General features: G+C 52.1%; 1 protein-coding gene across 1 annotated transcript in view; it reads right to left on the bottom strand.

Annotated features, from left to right (window-relative positions):
* ABAT (4-aminobutyrate aminotransferase) overlaps window positions 1–6,577 on the bottom strand; it is an 88,429-nt gene extending 81,852 nt beyond the window's left edge. Inside the window, exon 1 of the mRNA XM_030301370.1 lies at window positions 6,476–6,577. The gene's annotated coding sequence lies outside the window, so the exon portion shown is untranslated. The remainder of the gene's footprint in view (window positions 1–6,475) is intronic.
* Between the last annotated feature and the right edge of the window lie 14,642 nt (window positions 6,578–21,219).

Raw genomic sequence — 21,219 nt, 5'->3', positions numbered from 1 at the left:
CAGGCAGCCTAGAGGATCCTCCGGTGTGAGCAGCTGGGTCTCCATCTCTCCCTCGTCACACGCACACACACGCCTAGTAATGCACAGGACACGTGAGAGTTGTACAATAAACGGACACGTTAATGAATGAATGAACGTCAGACTGCCCACCTAGGCAGAAGCCACTGAGGGTGACACCTTGTTCTCTTTGCTCAATACCGTATACACGATGCCGGGGTCTGGCATCTGCTAAGCGCCCAATTAATACTTGTTGGATATATGAAAGAATACACTTACATTCTGGTTCTTGGCTTACTTTTTCAGCAATCTCCCATTTCTCCACTTTGGAACAGCAAAGCCAGCAGCTTCAGGCCAGTGCCCTCCCACCCCGTGATTCCGCGTCTCGCCACCATTGACACTAAGCCTCTCCGGGTGCTCCTCCCCAGTTTCCATTCTGCTTCACCGTAGTCGCGACCCTGAGCAAGGTACCGCCCCTCTGGGCCTCTGTCTTCCCCTGCACGAAGCCATCAGTTCAGACATTCCAGGCGATAAAGTGGGTAAGGCAAAGATAGGACCGACCAATAATGCCTGAATGATGTTCCGGCCCAGATACCATTTACCTTGGAACAGATGCTGCCGGAGTAACTCATCAGCAAATCTACGCCGGGCTTAGCTTCTGAGTTGTGAGGGTGATAGAGAAGTCCTAGCACAAGCTTCCCAAACTCGAATGTGACCATGAGTCCCGCCTCCCCCAACCCCCACCGACTGCCAACCTGGGATAATGTTAAAATGTAGATTTGCATTCTGTAGGCCTGTGAGGGGCCCAAGAGTCTGCATCTTCTTTCTTTCCTTATTTCTTCCTTCCTTCCTTCCTTCCTTCCTTCCTTCCTTCCTTCCTTCCTTCCTTTCATGTTTATTTATTTTTGAGAGAGACAGAGCGTGAGCAGGGAAGGGGCAGAGAGAGAGGGAGACAGAGAATCTGAAGCAGGCTCCAGGCTCTGAGCTGTCAGCACAGAGCCCAACATGGGGCTCAAGCTCAAGAACCGTGAGATCATGACCTGAGTGGAAGCTGGGTGCTTAACTGACTGAACCACCCAGGAGCCCCAAGGGTCTGCATCCTACTGAGCACCCAGATGTCGTGATGCTGCTGGGCTCTGTACCTTGCTTTCAGCAGCAAGGTGCTAGGACACAATGGGTCGCAGCTTTGAAGAAATTCTCAGTGTGGCCAAGGGACAGACTTCCAGCCTGCTGTCAATAGTTCAAGGCAGTAAATGTGAGCACCTAAATGGGAGACGTTGGGAGTTAAGCCTATAGACCTCTGAGGACAGACAGATTGGCAAGGTTGGGGAGTCTGGTGCAGGGATGTCAAAGAACATGGAAACTAGGCTCAGAGCATTCTGCCAGGCCCGCGATTCTACTGAATCATCAAGTCTGGTGGTGGGGCCCACCAATCTGTGTGTTAACAAACCCTCCAGGGGCTTCTTATGCTCAAGTGCGAGAACTACCGTGCCACGCAGAGAGAAAGGGGTAGAATATTCCAGTTTGAAGAACAGTGTCTTGTTTGCCCACAGGAGAATTTCGGGCACGTGTCTGGGCTTTGTAAATTGCATTCGTTTATTCATCCATCCATTCGTACACTCCTCCATCAATTTATCCAACCGAAAAGTGGTCGGGTCCATGCATCCATGCACCCATCAACCCATCCACTCACCCACCCAACATCCAGCAAGTATGTCCTGAAACGCCCACCATGAACCCTCTTAGGCACAAGAGATATGACTGAAATTGCAGATACGCAGATGTCTCTTAGCCTCTAAACCAGTGATTCTCAACCAGGGAGAACAAGTTTGCCCCCATAGGACATTTGGCAAAAGCTGGACACATTTTTGGTTGTCACACAGGGGTGGAGGCGCTACTGGCATCTGGTGGGGTAGGGGCCAGGGATGATGCCAAGCATCCTGCCATGCACAGAACAGCCCCCCACAGCACAGTTAATAGTGTTGAGGTTGAGAAGCTTTTCTCTAGACCGTGCCCCTTGTGGGCAGTAACTGTATTGTAGTCCCCTGGGTCTCCCAAGGTCACAAGACAGTGCCCGACCCACAGGAGCTGAGCAGATGTTTCCATGCAAGAGGAAAACGCGCAACACAAAAATACACTCATGTCTATAAAGAGCTCTGAAAACTCAACAACAAAAAGACAACCCGATTCAAAAATGAGCAAGGGGCTTGAATAGACATTTCTCCATAGAAAATCTACAAACAGCCAACAAGCAGCTCATGAGTCACTAGAGAAATGCAAATCAAAACCACCATGAGGTATTGCTTCACATATGCTAGAACGGCGGTAACAGTGATAATAACAACAATAACGATAATAATAATAATGAATATAATTGGAACACAACCAGCGTTGGTAAGGATGTGGAAGTACTGGGCCCCTTGCACACCTACTGGCGTGAATGGAAAATGGCGTCTCTTGGAAGTTCCTCAAAAGGTCAAAAGAGGAATTACCATGTGGCTGATCACATGACCGAGGAGTTCACTTGCAGGCTGATGAGCCCAAAGAACTGAAACCAAAACCTGTACATACGCATTCTTAGAAGCAGAAAAGGCCAAAGATGGGGAAATGAAATGCTGAGGGGGTCTAGTGGTCATGGAGTGAGGCCATCGTGCTGGTAGAAGCCCAGTCCAGCTGCACTCATCCAACCCCCCGGGCCCACTGGGAGTTTTAGAAGGAGCTCCCTCAAGGCCCAGGCAGAGATTCGGCCTGGGGCCTGGGGCCTGGGGCCTGGGGTGGGGAGGCCTCAGCTTCCTGTCTCCAGAACTCTGAGGCTCCAGAACTCTGAGTTTCAGCAGCTGGAACTGCTGGTGTGAATGCTTTCCCCAGAGAAAGGGACGGGTCCAGGCAGAAATGTGCCTGATGCTGGGGCCGGGGGCTAGGCTTCTCCAGCGGCGGGGTCGAGGCTAAGGGCTCCAGCCTGGGCTTCAGGACTGGGCCTGAGTCCCAAGCCTGTATTTCCTGGCTGAGTGACCTAGAGCAAGTCTGTCAACCTCTGTGTGCTGTGCTTTGCTCATTTTTACTCTTGTGTCCATCTACCTGTGTGCACGAGTGAACATTTCTAGAAGAAGGAGAGCTGGGCCAAAGGGCATGCAGCTTGAGTTCTGGAAGAGATGGCCAGATGACCTTCCAAAGAAGGCTCCAGAACCAGGTTATTTCTGAAACTCTTGCTGGAATCAACATTTCTTTGACCTCTAGCAGGGAAGGGAGTAATGCCCTTAGACAAGCCATGTAACCTCGGTGAGGCTTGGTTTTGCTCATCTGTAAGATGGGAGACCCAGAGCAATGCACAGGAGGCGCTCTGGAGGTAGCAAAGGGCTTTTAAAAAATTTTTTTTAATGCTTATTTATTTTTGAGAGAGAGAGACAGAGTGTGAGTGGGAAAGAGGCAGAGGGAGAGAGAGACACAGAATCTGAAGCAGGCTCCAGGGCTCGAACTCGTGAACCATGAGATCATGACCTGAGCTCAAGTTGGACACTCAACCAACTGACCCCCCCGGGCGCCCCAGCAAAGTATTATTTAATACGAAGGATTGAGACTCTCATTAACACTGGGAGGCTCAGTGGCTGGACACCACCCCCCTCCATCGTGCAGAAAGCAGAGAAGGGAGCCCGACCGAGCAAGGAGAAGGAATGTGTTTTAAGTCAAGCATCAAGGGTATGCAAGACACATGCGGTAGTGGGAGGGGTGGGCGTGATTCTGCCCCCCAGGGGACAGCTGGCGATGGCTGGAGACAGTTTAGGTGGCCTAACTAGAGAGGTTTCTACTGGCACCTAGTAGCTAGAGGGGCAAGAATGATGCTAAACATCCTCGGTGCACAGGACAGCCCCTGACACTGACAATTATTCCGCCCCCAATGTCAGCACTGCTGAGGATGAGAAGGCCTGGTCTACAGCTCTCTCTCCTCTGAGGCCTACCCGCCAACAACCTCATTCAGAAGTAAGGAAACTGAGGCTCAGAGAGGGAGTGACTTTGCCCAAGGTTCCCCACCAGCAGGAGGCAGGAGTCAACTCTTGGCTCCCCCTGACTTTATGGTCCACGGTCCTAAAACACAAAGGTTTTATGACTTTGCACTTGAAATCACAATCATTGCTCCCACCCATTTGCGGTAGCAGCTACGCACATGACGAGGATTAGCGCATTTTATGTGGATATAAGATTAATAATCTCCTCAAGATCACACACCAAGGAGCAGATTTGGGCTCCAGACCCAGATAAGAGGGGTCCAGAGACAGATCTCTTGCCCCCTGTGCAGGCCAGTTCCCCTGATGCTCTGAACTTTCACCTTGGCACCTTGGACCTGGCTCCCTGCTTTAAACTGGAGCATGACAGCCAACCCTTTAGCTGGAGGTGGCAGGGGTGGGGGGAAGGGAGGGAGAAGCCCCCACCTCAAGACCCTCCCATGTGCAGGGACCCAGTCGCTGTTGCCCCGCTGGGTGGTTCTGGAGAGGCTGCTGCTGCCCGTTCCAGCTTCTGCCCCATCCGGTGGCTCAGGAAACGCAGCCATGCTCTGAGCGGGGACAGGAGACTGCTGTAGGGTGGGCTCAGTGCCATGATCACATGGGGTGAGCGGTGAAGTGCAGACCCCCAGGAAGAGATTCTACAAGGTGGCCTGTGGGGTGGGGGGGCAGTGCTGAGTTCCAGCTCTGCTCCTTCCCACCTCCGTGACATTCTCAGAGCCCCTGTGCCTCCTCTGACAAGCCGAGGGGCCAGTGCCAGCAGGCCCAGTTGTAAACGTGAGGCCTGGAGCCTGTGTCCTGGACCCCAGCACCCCACGATCCCTGGAAAGACTGTGACCAGATTTGCCACCCACTGGCCGGATGACCTTGAGCAAGTGTCTTCCCCTCTTTGTGCCTCTGTTTGCTCAACTGTCAAATGAGGGAGCAGATCTTTAACCAAGAAGCCCTTTGGGGCTTTGGCACTCCAGACTTGCCTCCCCCCGAGGCTGACCTCTTTGGGCCTCCCGGACACACATTTCTCCATACCCCATACCCTGCGTGCAGGTGTAAAGAGTAAGGCAAAGCTCCTCGCCTTTCTCCTTCCTGTCCTCCACCCTGGCCTGCCAGATAAGAGCTGGTTCCGGCCCCCCTCAAGTCACCAACACCCTGACCCTTGGCCCAACAATGGCAACATTGTCTCCGGATGGTTCCTGCAGCATCTGCCTCCTTTGGACGAGTGCCCAGGGAGTTCCTCTGAGCAGTGCCCACTGGAGCTGGAGGGAAGGGGAGCCCCAGGGAGCAAGCTGGGCCCCCCTCTTTGCATCTGACACTCCCTTCTCCAGGGAGCCTGGACTGCCTCAGGGGAGAGTATCCTGAACACTAGCGGTGGTCCTGTTGCCTTTAGGGGCCATCTCTGCTGTCAGAGTTCAGAGGGTACTAGAATGGCCCCTAGGCTCAGGATCCTGACTTTAAGGGCTTCATTCTTACTCAACATCCTCTGGTCCTATCTGTGGCCCAGGGGGTTGGGGGGGGGGGGGGGGGGGGGGGGGGGAGGTGGGATGGAAACAGGTGGAGCAGTGAGGTGTGGGGGTACAGTCGGGGAAGGACTGGGTTCCGGAGGGGCAGGGAGAGTGGGTGGAGGGTGTTCATGAGCGGGGAGTGCTTGGAAGGGTTAGAGGGAGGTGGAGTCAGGTGGGCGACTTGGTCCAGATGGGTGGCCAGCTCCTTGTCCTGTTTCTGAGTATGAAAGGCCCTCACCTTGCATCTGTTGGAGGAAGAGGGTACCTCCCCCAAATGCTTTTACTGTGCTGGTGTCTGAGGCAACCATGTCTCCATCATGGGTGGGAAGGGGGTCATGGGCGGGGTGGGGGAGGGGGAGGGAATCCTCCACATCCGAAGGCAAATCTCAGAGTCCAGTTTGGGAAGTGGGGTACACAGGGTGGTCCCTGTTGGGTGTGAGGGGCTTCATGTGAGACATACTGAGTCTCTGCCCTCATATTTCCTGGTCTTAAGGAGGGGCTTATTTCCCAGGACATCTGGGGGGGCTTTCGTTTTCCACGGAGGGAGGGTCCTGTTATCTACGTGCTGAGAAGACCCCCACCATTCACAAGCGAGGGTGGAACAAGAGATCCAAACTTAGTTTCCGAGGGAGGCGGAAGGTGCATCCATCTCCGAAGAGATGAGAGGGGCCCTAGATACGCGTGGAGGCTGGACCCCACTTTGGGGGGGGGGGTGCATATTCCATTGCAAGGGGTAAACCGAGCAGGGGAATCCTACCTCTGGAGCCTGGGGCCCGGAGGAAGAGCCCTTTTCTTCTGGGAATTGGAAGCTATTTTCCTCTCTGGGAGGTGAAAGACCCTCTCCTTTTACGGGGAGGGGACCCGCGTCTCGAGAGGATGAGGGCCCCGTTTCTGGGAGAAGACGCCCCGTTTTTGCTCCCTGGGGGCAAGGCCATCTCGGTGGACGGGCCCGCCCCACGCTACCCGGCGCCTGGCCCTTACCTCCAGGCCCGGGCTCCGGTCTGCGGACTCCGGTGTGCCGGGCGCCGACTTGAGGCTCCTGCGCTCTGAGCTCCGGGTGCGTCCGGTCTCTGCCCCACTTCCCCCAGCGACTCGCGGGGTTTCCTGGCTCCGCCGAGCCGCGCTGGCCAATCAGCGCTGCCGGCCCCGGCCCTCGTTCGCGCCGCAGCCAATGAGCGCGCCCGCCACGGGCCACCGCCCCCGGGGGGAGGGGGAAGGCAGGGCGGGGGCAGAGTCCGGCCTCCGGGGGCGGGGGAGCCGGGGGCCTGGAGGAGGGACCTCGAGGGCCGGGGAGCGAGGGTTGGGGCTGTGGAGGAGGAGGCTGAGGAACCCCACCAGGCCGGAGGGGAGCCTAGCGAATGCGGGGTGGAGGACAGCTCCATAGGTTGATTTAACCTAGACCTTAATTACCTCCTGTCCCCTTTCCTGGGTCCTGGGGTCTGCGGGTGAGTGTAGCTGCCCCCCCGCGTTCTGGCTCTGGAACCCTAGATCCAGAGTCAGAATCCGTTAAGATGCCCTGCTCCTCTCCGCCTCCTAGTGCGGGCGCTCAGGGCCCTCTCCATCAGCCCTCGGAGCTGCCCCTTAACACCTCACTTAACACCTCCTGGCCCACCAGCTCTGCAAGACAGATGGCTTGTGCATGCTGGAGGCAACGCTAAGAGCACTGTACTAGAAGTCCATGGTTCTGTCTGCGTGATCTAGGTCGGGCCACTCCACCGATCCGATCCTCAATTTCCTCAAGAGTAAATGAAGACAATAGTGGTATGGTAGTACCTCCTTCATGGCTGCAAATGAGACTGTAGAGGTGGTGAAGGTGCTCTTACAAAAAATTAAAATGCCCTATCAAAGCTAGGTAATACTAATGTGTGAATGAGTAATAGCCCAGGAGCTTTCTAAAGGTATTTGGAGAGAGAATGCATTCATTCATTCAGTGGTAGAGTCAAAGACACAGAAACTGCCCATCAGAACAACATGAGATCACCAGGTGCTCACAATGATTGAATGAATGGAAATTCCAGACCCTAAAAGGCCAAGAAAGAATACGGCTTGGTTTTCCCTACTCATCCTGATCACTAATTATTTCCCTAGTCTGCAGATATCTTGCGGAAACCTGAGGTCCCACCTTTCTGCTTTCCCGCAATCCAAGCTGCCCTGTCTCTGGTTAGGCAAGGAAGACTGTGTTCCTAGAAATTAAGGAACTAAGATAAATATAAAACAAATAACTAAGTAAATAAAAAACAACCAAAAAACCCTACCTGCCCTCTAGTATGGTCTATGACCATAGGGACCAAAAAGAAACACTAAATAAGAATCATTCAAAGGAACAGACAGAAAATTGATCCAAGGTTTTGCTGAAATTGAGAGAGCTTTGCCAATCTCTTTGGTATGTTAATCCTGCCACCTTGCTTGCAGAACTTTGTGAGGGTTATAAATCTAGCAATTTTTCCTTAAAACTTAAGCCATGCAGATAATCCTCTTTATTGACCGTAACTCACCCAAAGAAATAAAATGGTTAATAAACATGGGAGGAAATAAAGTTTGTCAAAGAAAGGCAAGATAAAGAGATAGAAAAATTCCATCTACCAAAATGGCCTAACTTTCATCATTATAACTACTATTATTTGTGGGGGTTTCAAAGAAGTAGACAATTTCATGAATTGCTGATGGGACTATAAATGATCAAAGCCTTCCTGGGGAGAAACTGGGTATTCCTATTAAAAACATTTTTCAAATGGGCTTACTCTTTGACCAAGAAATTAAGCCTCCATGAATTTATCTTAAACAGTGAATGGTACAAAGGCTTAGTGATAAAGTGGTTTACTATCATTTTGTTTATTGTGGCAAAAAAACTGGAAACAAATGTACAACCATAGAGACTCTAAAGGGACACACTATCTGTTTCATGAACAGAATACCTCCAATAAAACATAAGTATTAAGTATTTGAATGGCATGAAAATGTCCTCTCAAAATATTAAGTGAACAAAGATATTCACCAAAGAAGTATTGTTCTGTATTTGTTAAGACTATATAGATAGATGTGGAGAGATCAGTGCTATCTAACAGAACTTTCTGCTTTGGGTGGAAATGTTCTGTATCTGTGCTGTCCAATATGGCAGCCACTAGCCAGACATAGGTATTGAAGAATTCACATGTGCTGGTTGACAGAGAAACTGAAATTGAAATTTTATCTAATTTTTGTTTCAGGTCAAATAGTCATATGCGTCTACTGGCTATCACATTGGAGAGCATCAATATAGATAGATAGAGAGGTAGAAAAATAAATGCCCACTAGCATAAATAGTTATAGCTATATGTTGAAATTATGGATGATTCTAATTTTACTTTATTTGCATGTTGCTAACTTATAATTGTTTTATAACAAATATCTATTACTCCTACACTAAGAAAAAAATATTTAAAATGAAAAACAAAAAAGCAAAGGTTTAAGCCCAATGTAGCCTAGCCCACCATCTGTTTTGTATGACCTGCGGGCTATGATATAAAATTGGTTTTATGTTTTATTTTATTTATATATTTTTTAAATGTTTATTTATTTTGAGAGAGAGCGAGAGACAGTACATGCGTGAGCCAGGGAGGGCAGAGACAGCGAGAATGGATCTCAAGCAGGCTCCACACTCAATGCAGAGCCCAACGTGGGGCTCGATCCCATGACTGTGAGATCATGACCTGAGCTGAAAACAAGAGTCAGATGCTTAACCGACTGAGCCACCCAGGTGCCCTGGGTTTTATATTTTAAACAGTGGAAGCAATCAAAAGAAAAATGATATTTTCTTTCACATGCAAATGACATGAAATTGAAATCTCACTGTGCATAAATAAAGTTTTATTGGAACACAGTGATACCCCCCCTCACCTATGCATCATCTATGGGTGCCTTTGTGCTATGGCAGAGCTGAGTAGTTCTGACAGAGACCGCGCAGCTTGCAAAGCCAAAAATATTTACCGCCTGGCCCTTTTTTAGAAAAAGTTTGCCAAACCCGGGTCTAAGATGATTGCAGGAAACAAACATTCACAGCATCCGCTGTGGGTTAGGCCTTGGTACTGAGTGTTCAGGAGGAGCTGAGCTGCTTCTGGTTGAGGAGGGCTGTGAGAGGGATATTTATGGCCAGGTGCTTTGCAAGCTGATTCTCACGTAGCTTCATTGTGATACTTGTGAAGGAAACTGTCAGCACGTGAAGGCCCTTCTCACATTAGCTTCCCTTGCATTTTCCACAGCCCCATGCTGCGGGCGTCTTCCAGGGGTTGCTGAGAATGTTTTCCAGAGGCTGGCTGAGGCCCAGGATGAGCTCCCCAGAAAAGCATCTCTGAGGAGGGAAATGAGGGCAACGGGGCACGAAGCTCTCAAGGCACCAGCAGTCTGAGCAGGAAAGGCCCTTAGAGATCAGCCACCCGTTGTACAGAGGGGGAAAATGAGGTCCAGAGACAAGGATGAACCTTCCTGGAATATCTGCCTTATTTCTCAGGTCTGTGCTTTCCACGGTCCCTGCTCACAAAATAGTAGAGGGATATCACAGAGGGCATTTGGGTGTGAGGAAAAGGGGACCAACCCGGGACTTAGTGGGAAATTCCATTTCTACCTCCCAATGGTCGTGTGATGTTGGGAGAAGTCATTTACCCCTTCTCAGACTCTGTGTTCCCATTTGTGAACTGAACAATTAAAGCAACTACCACAACATCCACATGTGAGAGAAGACAGTTGGACCCTTATCGCACACCGTACACAAAAATTAACTCACGATGGATCAAAGAACTAAATATAAGCCCTAAAACCACAAAACTCTTAGAAGAAAACACAGAGGTAAATCTTCATGACTTAGGGTTTGGCAATGGCTTCTTTTTTTTTATTTTTTTTTTATTTTTGGGACAGAGAGAGACAGAGCATGAACGGGGGAGGGGCAAAGAGAGAGGGAGACACAGAATCGGAAGCAGGCTCCAGGCTCTGGGCCATCATCAGCCCAGAGCCCGACGCGGGGCTCGAACTCACGGACCGCGAGATCGTGACCTGGCTGAAGTCGGACGCTTAACCGACTGCGCCACCCAGGCGCCCCGGCAATGGCTTCTTAAATATGACACCAAAGGCATAAGGAAAAAAGAAAAGAAAAAAATAGATAAATTGGGATTCATCAAACTCAAAGGCTTTTGTGCATCAAAGGACATGATCGAGAGAGTGAGAAGACAGTCCACAGAGAGAGAGAAAACATTTGCAAATAATATATCAGAAAAGAGTCTAGGATCCAGAATATATAAAGAGTTCCTACAACCCAACAACCAAAAGGCAAACAACCTGATTCAAAAAATGGGCAAAGGACTTGAATGGACATTTCCGCAAAGAAGACATACAGATGGCTGATAAGCACATGAAAAGATGCTTATCATCATCAGTCATTAGGGAAAAGCTGATCAAAACCACACTGAGGCACCACCGCGCCGTCCCTAAGATGGCCGTAATAATAAAACGGAAAATGACAAGTGTGGGCAAGGGTGTGGAGACACTGGAACCCTCACGCACTGCTGGTAGGAATGTAAAATGGTGCAGCCACTGTGAAAAACAGTCCGTCAGCTCCCAGTAAGTCAAACATAGCCACCATATGACCCAGCAATTGCAATGCCAGGTCGATATCAAAAAAAAATTGAAGACAGGTTTTCAAACAAAAGCTTGTAAATGAATGTTCATAGCAACACTGCTTACAGTGGCCAAAATGTGGAAGCAAACCAAATGTCCATCAACTGATGAATGGATGGCCAAATTGTGGTATGTCCATACAGTGGAGTATTACTGAGTCATACAAAGGAATGAAATACTGGCATATGACACAATGTGGGTGAATCCTGCAAACAAAAGACCACGCACTGTATGGGTCCATTCATAAGAAGTATCCAGAATAGGGAAAGCCACAGAGACAGAAAGCAGATGAGTGGTTTCCAGAGGCTGGGGGTGGAAAAAGTGGGGAGTGACCGCTTAATAGGTATGGGGTTTCTATTTGGGATACTGACAATGTTCTGGAACTAGATGGGGGTGATGGTTGCACAGCATTGTGAATGTGTTTCATGCCACTGAACTATTCACTCTAAAATGGTAAATGTGTTATGTGTATTTTGCAGCAAGAAGAAAAAGGTACGTAGCACAGTAGGTCACCCTTTGGGGTAAATGATAGGTGTTCATTCCTGGTCCCTGGTGGATACCCACACACCGGAAGCTGTTGTTATTACTGGCTTCACCAAGCAACTCGCCCAATTGTGCGAGGCTGGCCCAGAGCTCACTCATTCCCTCCTTTAGTAATTTATCTGTTCTTTCATTTAGTCAGTCAACAAACACGCATTTAGCATCTACTCTGTGCCAGGCCCTGAGCTGTTCTAGGCATTGGGGGTTTGAGGTCCCATCTCCACAGAGCTTCCATTCTGGTGCTGGGAGACAGAGCATAAAAGAGGCAAACATGAACTAAGGAAACAAATTTTTAACAATAAGTGGTTTGAGAGACACCAAGTCCCTCAGAGCGAGGACATCAGCCATGATGGCCAGGGTGGGGGGGTGGGGTCACCTGGAAGGACGTGACATGTGTGCAGAGGCCTGAATGCTAAGAGGGGGTCTGGGTGGGATTTCCCTGCACTCATTCCCATGCACCTGTCTCCTCAAAGACCCAGGGGCTGCCTCTGGCTTTCCTTTACCGGCCAGACCCCAACCCCGACCCCGTAAGGTGGGTGTGCCACGCCCAGCTGCTGCATCTGACACATCACAGATGTGTCACAGCTTTATTCTACTGTCATTACCATGACTGGGCCCTTCAGAGCTGCCAGTTCCCAAGAAACACAGTGGTGAGATTCTCCTTCTAGCTCAGGACACGCTGAAGTGACAGGGGAATGGTGTTGTCCCCCAGTGCCACTCCCATTCCCTGGAGGGCTTCCCGGAGGCAGCCCCTAACCACAAACAGTTCTCCTGCTCAAAACATCACTGGTGCTAAGGTTGAGAAACCCCGTGTTGGAAAACATGTATGTAGTTTCAACACTATGCAAGGTACTCAGTCCATTCTAGGTCCCCTCCTCCTGTGGCTCACAGGAATGCACTCACACTCACCCCAATTCTTCTTGTTTGTACATGGGAGGGCATTGCAGGGCACCAGACGGAGGAATGAGGCTCCCCTACTCCTCTCCACTGCTGGAGAAAATAACTAAGCATTTATGTCTCATCTGAGATCTTTGAGGACTTTGTTAGCATGTCTGACATTTATGGCGTTTCTGAGATCTCTGAGGACACTACTTGGCACGCAGCAGGTGCTCTATTAATACTGATCCGTTCCACTGCATGCAAAGGACAGTGTCAAGCAGGATGCTGAGGGAAGGTGCTGACTCCTCTCACCCCTCCCTGGGGGAGCTCTTGGCCCCCAGGAGCTGTCCATCAACTCCCTGCTGAAACCTCACCAAACTGAGATCAACCTCTTTCTCCAGGGCCAGCAGATCCAAAGTCCTTACACCTCCCCATCCTTCCCTCTCCTCCCTACAGACAACCGAAGACGAAAATCAGGAGACAGAGCCGTAGGGCCGTTATTTCCTCAAACTCTGGAGATCGCGGCTGTGACAATGAAGAATCCCATAAGATGAGGCTGTATTGCTGGCCGGCCCGGGCTCTGGTGCGTGTGAAACAGGAGAAAGGTCCCTGCAGCACGCAGGAGAGCGGGAGGCTCGCAGTGAGTCCTCCACAAAGATTAGCTATTGTCGGGGCGTCTGGGTGGCGCAGTCGGTTAAACGTCCGACTTCAGCCAGGTCACGATCTCGCGGTCCGTGAGTTCGAGCCCCGCGTCAGGCTCTGGGCTGATGGCTCAGAGCCTGGAGCCTGTTTCCGATTCTGTGTCTCCCTCTCTCTCTGCCCCTCCCCCGTTCATGCTCTGTCTCTCTCTGTCCCAAAAATAAATAAACGTTGAAAAAAAAATAAAATAAAAATAAAAAATAAAAAAAAAGATTAGCTATTGTCATGAACGTCATCAGAATCATCACTCCCATAGTTTGGGTCCCTCCAGAAACAGACCCTGACACAAGGACAGAAGTGACCCAGGCGATGCCAGTAGGGGTGGGCTAGTCAGACAGGAAAGGAAGAGTAGGTAATGATGCGATCGCAGGGGCAGCTGGGGTGGCATTCCGCTGGGGAGTGCTGGGGGCTGGCTGGGTAGGGCATTCACTTCAGAGTTACCCCACTAAAGGGCTAGGGCCCGGGGCATTCACGCACCAACGACTGCCAGTCACGGGTCGAAGACTGCCCGCCCAGGGTGTCAACTCCCCAGTGCTTCTGGCTCTCCCCTTTTGGGTTGGGCAGGCTGAGGTGGCTGTGGAGAACCCTTGGGGTGAGTCTCAGGCAGTGACGGCTAGGAGGCAGGCGAGCATGCGAAGAAGTAGAGAATGCTGGGCCAGGTCATCGGCAGGGGGCTGCTCCCACCGCCCCCATCACCAACGTTGCCGGTTGACCACGGCTAGGGTCTGTTTCTTACTTTTTTTCCCCTTTAAAATGACTTCAGAACAGGTTCGCAGCAAAATTGAGGAAAAGATAGAAAGATTTCCCATGCACCCATCCCCTGCCCCCACACATGCACAGCCTCCCCATCAACATCCCCACCAGAGGGGATGTTTGTTACAACTGACGAACCTGCACGGACACATCAACACCCAACGTCCGTAGTGTCCACGGGAGTTTGCTTCTGGTGCTGCCCACTCGCAGGTTTGGACAGATGTATGGTGACACGTGTCCATCATTACAGTGTCATACGGACTTGTTTCGCTGCCCCACAATCCCCTGTGCTCTGCCGGCTCGCCCTCTCTCCCCTTAACACCCTGAAACCACTGATCTTTTTACTGTCTCTGTCGCTCTGCCTTTTCTGGAATCATCCAGTACGTAGCTTTTTCAGATTGGCTTCTTTCACTTAGCAATATGCATTTAAAGTCTCTTGCATGGCTTGTTATGGCTGGGTCGCTCATTCTTTTTTAAGCACCGAATAATATTCCAGGGTGTGGATATGCCACAGCTTGTCTATCCATCCACCCAGTGAGGGACATGTTGCTTGCTTCCAACTTTTGGCAATTACGAATAGAGTTGCTGTGGGGTGCCTGCCTGGAGGCACCCCAATGCTCAGTTGCGTGTGACTCTTGAAATCGGGGTTGTGAGTTAGAGCTCCATGTTGGGGGTAGAGATTACTTAAAAATAAACTCTTTAAAAAATGAGAGAGAGACAACAGAAGGGTGCCCGGGTGCCTCAGTTAGTCAGTTAAGCGTCTGACTCCTGATTTCAGTTCGGGTCATGATTTCACGGTTCCTGAGATCGACGTCCACGTTGAGCTCCATGCTGAAAGTGAGAAGCTTGCTGGGAGTTCTCTCTCTCCCTCTCTCTGCCACCCCTCTTTAAAAACGAGAGAGAGAGAGAGACTGGAGCTGCCATAAACATCTGTATGCAGATCTTGTGTGGACGTCAGTTTCCAACTCACTCGGGTGAATACCAAGGGGTGCCGTTGCTGGGTCATCGTATGGCCCAAGTATGTTCAGTGCTGTAAGAAACTGCCAGACTGTTCCACAGGGGCCGAGCCATTCTGCGTTTCCACCAGCAGTGAACAAGAGTTCCCGTTGCGGCACATTCAGAATTTGGTGCTGTCAGTGTTCCAGATTTGGGGGGAGTTTTCTCCTCTTCCTCCCTTCCCTCCTCCTCTAGCACCATCATCTTTGGCCGCTGCTAAGGTTTTAAAACGCCATTCTCCTGTGCTCTCGCAGCCTGTGCTCACCTTTTTCATGGCATTCACAAGCCCGTTCATTCAGTCGCTGGGTCGCGACTTGACGAGCGGATTCAAGTTCTCATTCACTCCTCTGTTCCCTCGCAGTCTATTCTCCCACACCTACCAAAACTGTTGGCCGAAAGCTTACTCTGTGTCAGGGACTGGGCTGTTAAATGATCTATACCAGGGGGTGTCTCCTCTGGCCAGTGAGCTCCTCGGGGACGGGTCCGTGGCCTGACTCATCGTCTATGGGGCAGGGGGGCGTCAGGGGGGGCAGGCACAGCACCCAGCGCAGAGCAGGACTCAGTATGTGCTTAGCTGACACAAATTAGAGAACACAGTCTCCTTTTATTTTTCTGTCTTTCCAAACTGAACGCCCCGCAAAGATACCAGGCTTTGTGGGAACTGAAGAGTTGCTTACCTCATATTTCAAAGGCCCTTCCCACCAGAAAAGGCTTCCTGAGAACGAATCCCGGGCCCCCTGGGAGTTTGCAGGCCTGGAGTCCATGCAAATGCTCAGTCTCCTGCTGAATTCGGAGGCGGGAGATGGAGTTGCTTTGCCAGAAGGTACCAGGCCCTGGAGCCGGCTCCCGGGAGCAGCTCCGGAGGTGAACTCCAGTCCGAGACCCACCGCTGCCCCTCAGCCCTGTGACTTTGGGCCTGTCTCCGACCCTCTCCGGCCTTGGCTTTCTAAAGGCAGATGGTAGCGTCCCCTTGCTGGTTGCTGAGGGGACTGAAAGTGGTGGCTTGTGCTCAGAGCTTGGGACGTCAATGCTCACTCCTCGCCCTCCTTATGAGGACCACTGCATCGAAGCCGCGTTCTTTGAAATCCCCTCCGCTGGCCTCTGGACCCCAGGGAGATGACAGCCCTCCCCCCCCCCCACGCCACTTCCCTGTGTGTCACCAAGGCCTGACATCTGTGGTGCTGGTCCTGAGCCGGAGTGCGCGCGCTCTCGGCTGCCTTGGCCAGTCCTCACGTCTGGGACACAGCACAGTGAGCTGAGCTGGCCGTGCCGTGTGCACAGAGACCGCTGGTGTCTGGACTGGTTAGAGGCTATACTGGAAGCCGCCCGGCCGGCCTCGGGTCAAACCCACGTGAGCTCCCAGCCAGCCTGTTGCTCACAGGCTGTGGGACCCCTGGGGGCCCCTACTCCTCTCTGACTCTTGTTTCCTTGCAAGGTAGAACAGGGTGATCCCGCAAGGGGCATTGGCCCAACGGAGGAGCGTTGACAGTTGGGTGTCTCCCTGACTTCCTGAGCACCTCCCCTGACTCAGGGAGTTCGGCTGTCACAACTGGGAGGAGGAGGGAGCCAGTCCAGCATCTAGCAGGTGGAGCCAGGGACGCTGGGGAGACATCTGGAGTGCACAGGACAGCCCCACCATCGAGGGTAGTGGACCCCAGACGTCAAGAGTGCTGAGGTCGCAAGGCGCCCTCCAGCTCCTCCAGTGCGACAAGTGAAACCCACAAAGGCCCAAATCACCCAGTGGCTGTTGGCACATTTCAACCTCTCAATTGAGTTGAGTCTCAGTTTCTTTATCTGCACAGTGGGGGTGAGAACCACAGCGGGGTCGTGGAGAGCTTTAAGAGAGAGAGAGCCTGTAAAGCGTCCGTCCTGCCCAGGGCTGTACAAACAGCTGGGAAAACAGCAGTGGGAGGACCCCCACCCCACCTCTGGAGTCTCGTTCTGATTCTTCCCCTGGGAGGCCGCCCTCTCCTCCCCGCCGGAACAGCCAGGTGTGGGTTGTCGTGGAAACCTTTCAGAGATGGTGCACTCAAGAGTTTGATTTTTTTTTTTCTCCTCAAAATAACCCATGCTGTCAGTCAAGTAACACTGAGGCGCAGTGGTGTGGCAAGTGAGATCATTTTTGCCGTTAGCAGCTGAGCATGGCGCCTGGCTGGGGAGGTCCCGCCCCTTGCAACAGGCTGTTAATAGCAATGCAGCAGCGAGTAATTAAGAATAGTACCTCCCTCCACCCCCAAGCCAGCTCACGTACCAGGTCCTTCACAGGCACATCAAGTACGACCTTGACAGTAAGTACCACCAGCGTGCCCATTTCACAGACACGGATGCAGAGGCACCGAGCTTTAGTGCCTCTCGGAGGCCCTCTCTGAGAGGGGGTGTAGGGGGAAGGCTCAGTTCCTTTAGTCCGTGGCCCCATCATCCCAACTATCGGCCCCAGGCTCTCTTCTTCGTGAGCTTTGAAGCTGGAAACACCACTACCTGCCCCTGGAGCCCATTTCTGAGCTCGGTCCTTTCTCATCCAGACACTCCCGCCCCAAAGACGTGTTCCTTCCTGGCTCCGAAACGGTCACTTCATAAAGCCTAAGGTAGAATTGGGTCTCAGCTCCAGTACATCAAACCCTTCCATCTACCCAGGACAATGGCACAGCATAGCCTCCAATCCACTCCACTCTTCCTTGTCTTCAAGCAATCCCTACTCTGGGCAGGAGGCAATAGAAAGAATGCTGATTACAGCCTCGTGCAGACTTGGGTATAGACCCCTCCCTTGTTACTTCCTAGTCCTGTGGCCTTGGACAGGCCACGTATGCTTTTGAGCCTCAGCTGACCCACCTCTAAAATGGGTTCAGGGTTGGTATACTGATAAATGAGATCAATTTAAATGCCTAATAAAAACGTGGGTTTGATCTGAATTAGGTGTGGGGTTAGCTGGGTACTGGGCGGCAATCAGAGCCAACATGTATGATATGCAGCAGGTTACTTAGGGTCCCCCAAGAGTCGCTGGGGAACCGTGCTTTGGAGCAGCTGCCAGTGGCTTAAGGGGACTGACTGATGACTGTCCTGAATTCCTTGGCCTGGGGGTGGGGGTTTGGGGGGTGGGTAATAGCTTCCTGCTGTCAATTCATGAGGCTGGGGCGCCACCTCGTGGCGAGGGTCCTCCATGGAGCCGGCCCTGAGGTGAAGCGCCCCACGGGGGCCAACGTCCTCAAACCTTGCAACCCCCAGGAGAAAATGACCCCTAGGCCCCTTCGGCGGACGGGAAGCCAAGAGCACGCTCGCCTCCTATCTTCAACATTGGCTGCCCCGAGCAAGGACCCTGCAAACTGTGTTTCTGCTCAGTTCGTTCATTCACTCATCCGCTCATTCACTTGGCAGGGCGGGCTCATTCCTCAGGATTTACCTCCCATCTTGGGCCCCCTCCCCTGCCCCTGGCGGACGCTCCCCTGGCCCCAGGATGGCTTTACTTTTCTTCACAGCCCTTATCAGCCCTGTCCAGGTTATAACGCCGAAACCACTAAAACATAATTCTTTTGAAACCGATAGCACGTGTCAGTCTTACGTGATTCACCAATGAGGGACAATGCAGGATGACAAAGCTGGTTCAAAAGGGAACACGAGACACAGGGCTGTGTACCCTCCCCAGGGAAAAGCGACAAGCTGAACTCGCCATAGTAGACACAAACTTGGTTTGTGTCCTGCGGGGCAAGACCACTGTCCCCCTGGGGGTTATCTTCCTGCTGGACAGAAGAGAAGTCATCATGTGGCTTCAGGTTTACGCTCAGACCAGTCGGGTACATGAACGCGCTTTTGCAAATGCTGCAGCGTGCAGCCACCTTCTGGCCTTACTTTTGGTTTTTGGATCACTGTTCTTCCCAAGATGTGATGCACGCTATGTATTTATTTGTACTTTTTGCCTGTTGTCTCATCTAGCATTGGACTATGGGAGGGCACGGATGCGAGATGTCTTGCTCCCTGCTGCTTCCCAGGCAGCCTGGTCAACATCCAGCATGGGGAAAGTGGTGGACAAATATCTGCGCAATGACCAGGTGTGTTAGGCTGGGGGATGACTCCAGTCCTGTCCCCATGGAGCTCACCGTCTATGAGGGAGACATGCAGGGAAACAGACAGTTATCACACCAAGTTTTAAAAGGGTCGTATTGTAGAAGCCTCAGGGGCCGTGTACACCTGGGGAAGGCTTTCTGGAAGAAGAAACTAAGGAGAGGAACTGGGTGAGAGGAGTTTCAGAGGGTGAGGGCTGCTAAGAGCATGGTGCATTCTGGGAGGAGGAGGGAATTCAATATGGCGGACAGGATGGGGCTGGAAAGGTAGGCGGAGACTAGACCTTGAGGTGGGCTTTGCCAAGGGGTTTGGGTTTTATGCAATGACCTCTCATGGCAGTTCCAGCACAGCCTTAGCACCCACGACTGGTATCCGGCCTGAGAAGCAAGTCTCCAAATTCACAAGGACGTAGATGTTCACAGCAGGAAGATTTTCCATCACATTTAAATGCTGAAGAGTAAATATTTTTCAGAAGTCTCATCATCTGCTCACTATGCCCTTCTGGTCAATCTGCCCTTGGTGGAGGGGACAGGGGTGGGTCTTCAGAAGCCGCAGTCATCAAGTCAGAATGTTGGGTGTCACCCCCAGCCCTTCTTCTTCCTGTACCCACACCTTCCTTTCATCCCATCGCTTTTTTTCCCATCAATGAGGAAATCACATGACTGAAGGCCAGACCAGGCTGAGGAGAAGGAGGGTCTGTGTGGCGACCAAGAGCAGGGCTGTGCGCTTTTCATCACCGAGGCCAGAGTCTGTGGCAGCAGCCCTGCCCCCTGACTTCCCATGTGACACGGCCCTTGGTGGCTTCAACAGAGGGCTGAAAGGCACAAAACCACCAGACCGATATCAGTCTGTCGGGAGAGAGCTGTGACATCCCTTAAGAGGTCATGGATTTAAAGGCCACCAGCTGGCTGCCCCACGCTGCTGAGCAGCATCACTAGCCCACGTCGTGAGAGCAGATCCCCGCTGATACCTGCTTTGGGACACTGCACTGAGCTGCCACATGAGAAACAGCACAACCTGGAAGGTCTCTCTGGTTCGAGCCGGGATCCAGGGCTGCAAGCCCCGCTGCTTCCAGTGTCTGTGCCGCAGCTGTTTGCTGGGCACGTGTACTGGCCACCTGGCGGAGGTGGGTTCCAACTGGCAGTCACTCCCAAGCCGCCTAGGTGTCAACCTAACTGAGTTAGCTTTCTGGGAGGACGCAGGCAGGAAGCGCCGCGCGCCCGGAAGCGCCATCCCCCTGGAAGGACCACGCACACAGCTGTTCTGCCCCTGCACTCGCGTGTGGGCAGACGGCTGCGAAAGCTGAAAGCCAAGGTGTATGTAGGTCACCTTGACACACAGACGGCAAGACGGGTCTCCTACTGACGTTTCACATCAGCGTCACTGCCCGCCAACTTACGGCTCCCTGAGTCTAGGCCACCCCGCGGGTGGGGGTCTCACTGCAAACAGGATTCTTTTTACTCTGTATGCAGAACTTGGTCTCTGAGGTCGCTTCCCCAGGAAGCACGTCTCCCCCTGCTGGCAATCCATGGCACGTCTTGTTGGACGTGGGGTCAGCGGTGCGGAGGATGGCTTGCCTGTTCCTCTGAGGGCCTTCCAGGTCCCCAAGGTGACCCTCGTGTGTAACGCAGAGCCCGGATTTAAGGCAGGCCTGTTCCACGTGACTTTTCACATTTGCTCCTTGCCCAGCTACTGCCTCAGGATACAGGGACAAAGAGGGTCCTCTCTGTACCAGAGAGAGGTATGGATTGCTCACAAAGATTTCTCTAGCAGGCGGTGATGCCAGGCCACAGTGTACAAGCTGAAAATGCTCCCAAACCAAACAACTGTATTGCATCTACTGAAGACTCCCCTGGTATATCTTACGTGGATTATCTAATACAATTTTCACAGTAACTCTGTGAAGACAGGAGTCTTACCATTTCACAGATGAGGAAACTGAGGTTCAGAGAGGCTAGGCCACTCGTCCAAGGTTGTCTGGCTGGTCTGGGGGACAGAGCCAGGATCAGAACCTGGGTCTGCCCAGCCCGAGTTTGTGCTCCTAACCAGGAATGGCGTGTCCCAGCCCCCCTCCCCACAGTGGTGGCTGGACCAGTGGTACAAGGGTCACCTGGTGGCTCGCTAAGGTCCAGGAGGACTGGAGTCAGAATCTGCAT

This window comes from Lynx canadensis, chromosome E3 (genome assembly GCF_007474595.2).
Source record: "Lynx canadensis isolate LIC74 chromosome E3, mLynCan4.pri.v2, whole genome shotgun sequence".
NCBI classification, from domain to species: domain Eukaryota; kingdom Metazoa; phylum Chordata; class Mammalia; order Carnivora; family Felidae; genus Lynx; species Lynx canadensis.
Note: the sequence above shows the minus strand (reverse complement) of the source record. Positions and strands in the feature narration are given on the sequence as shown.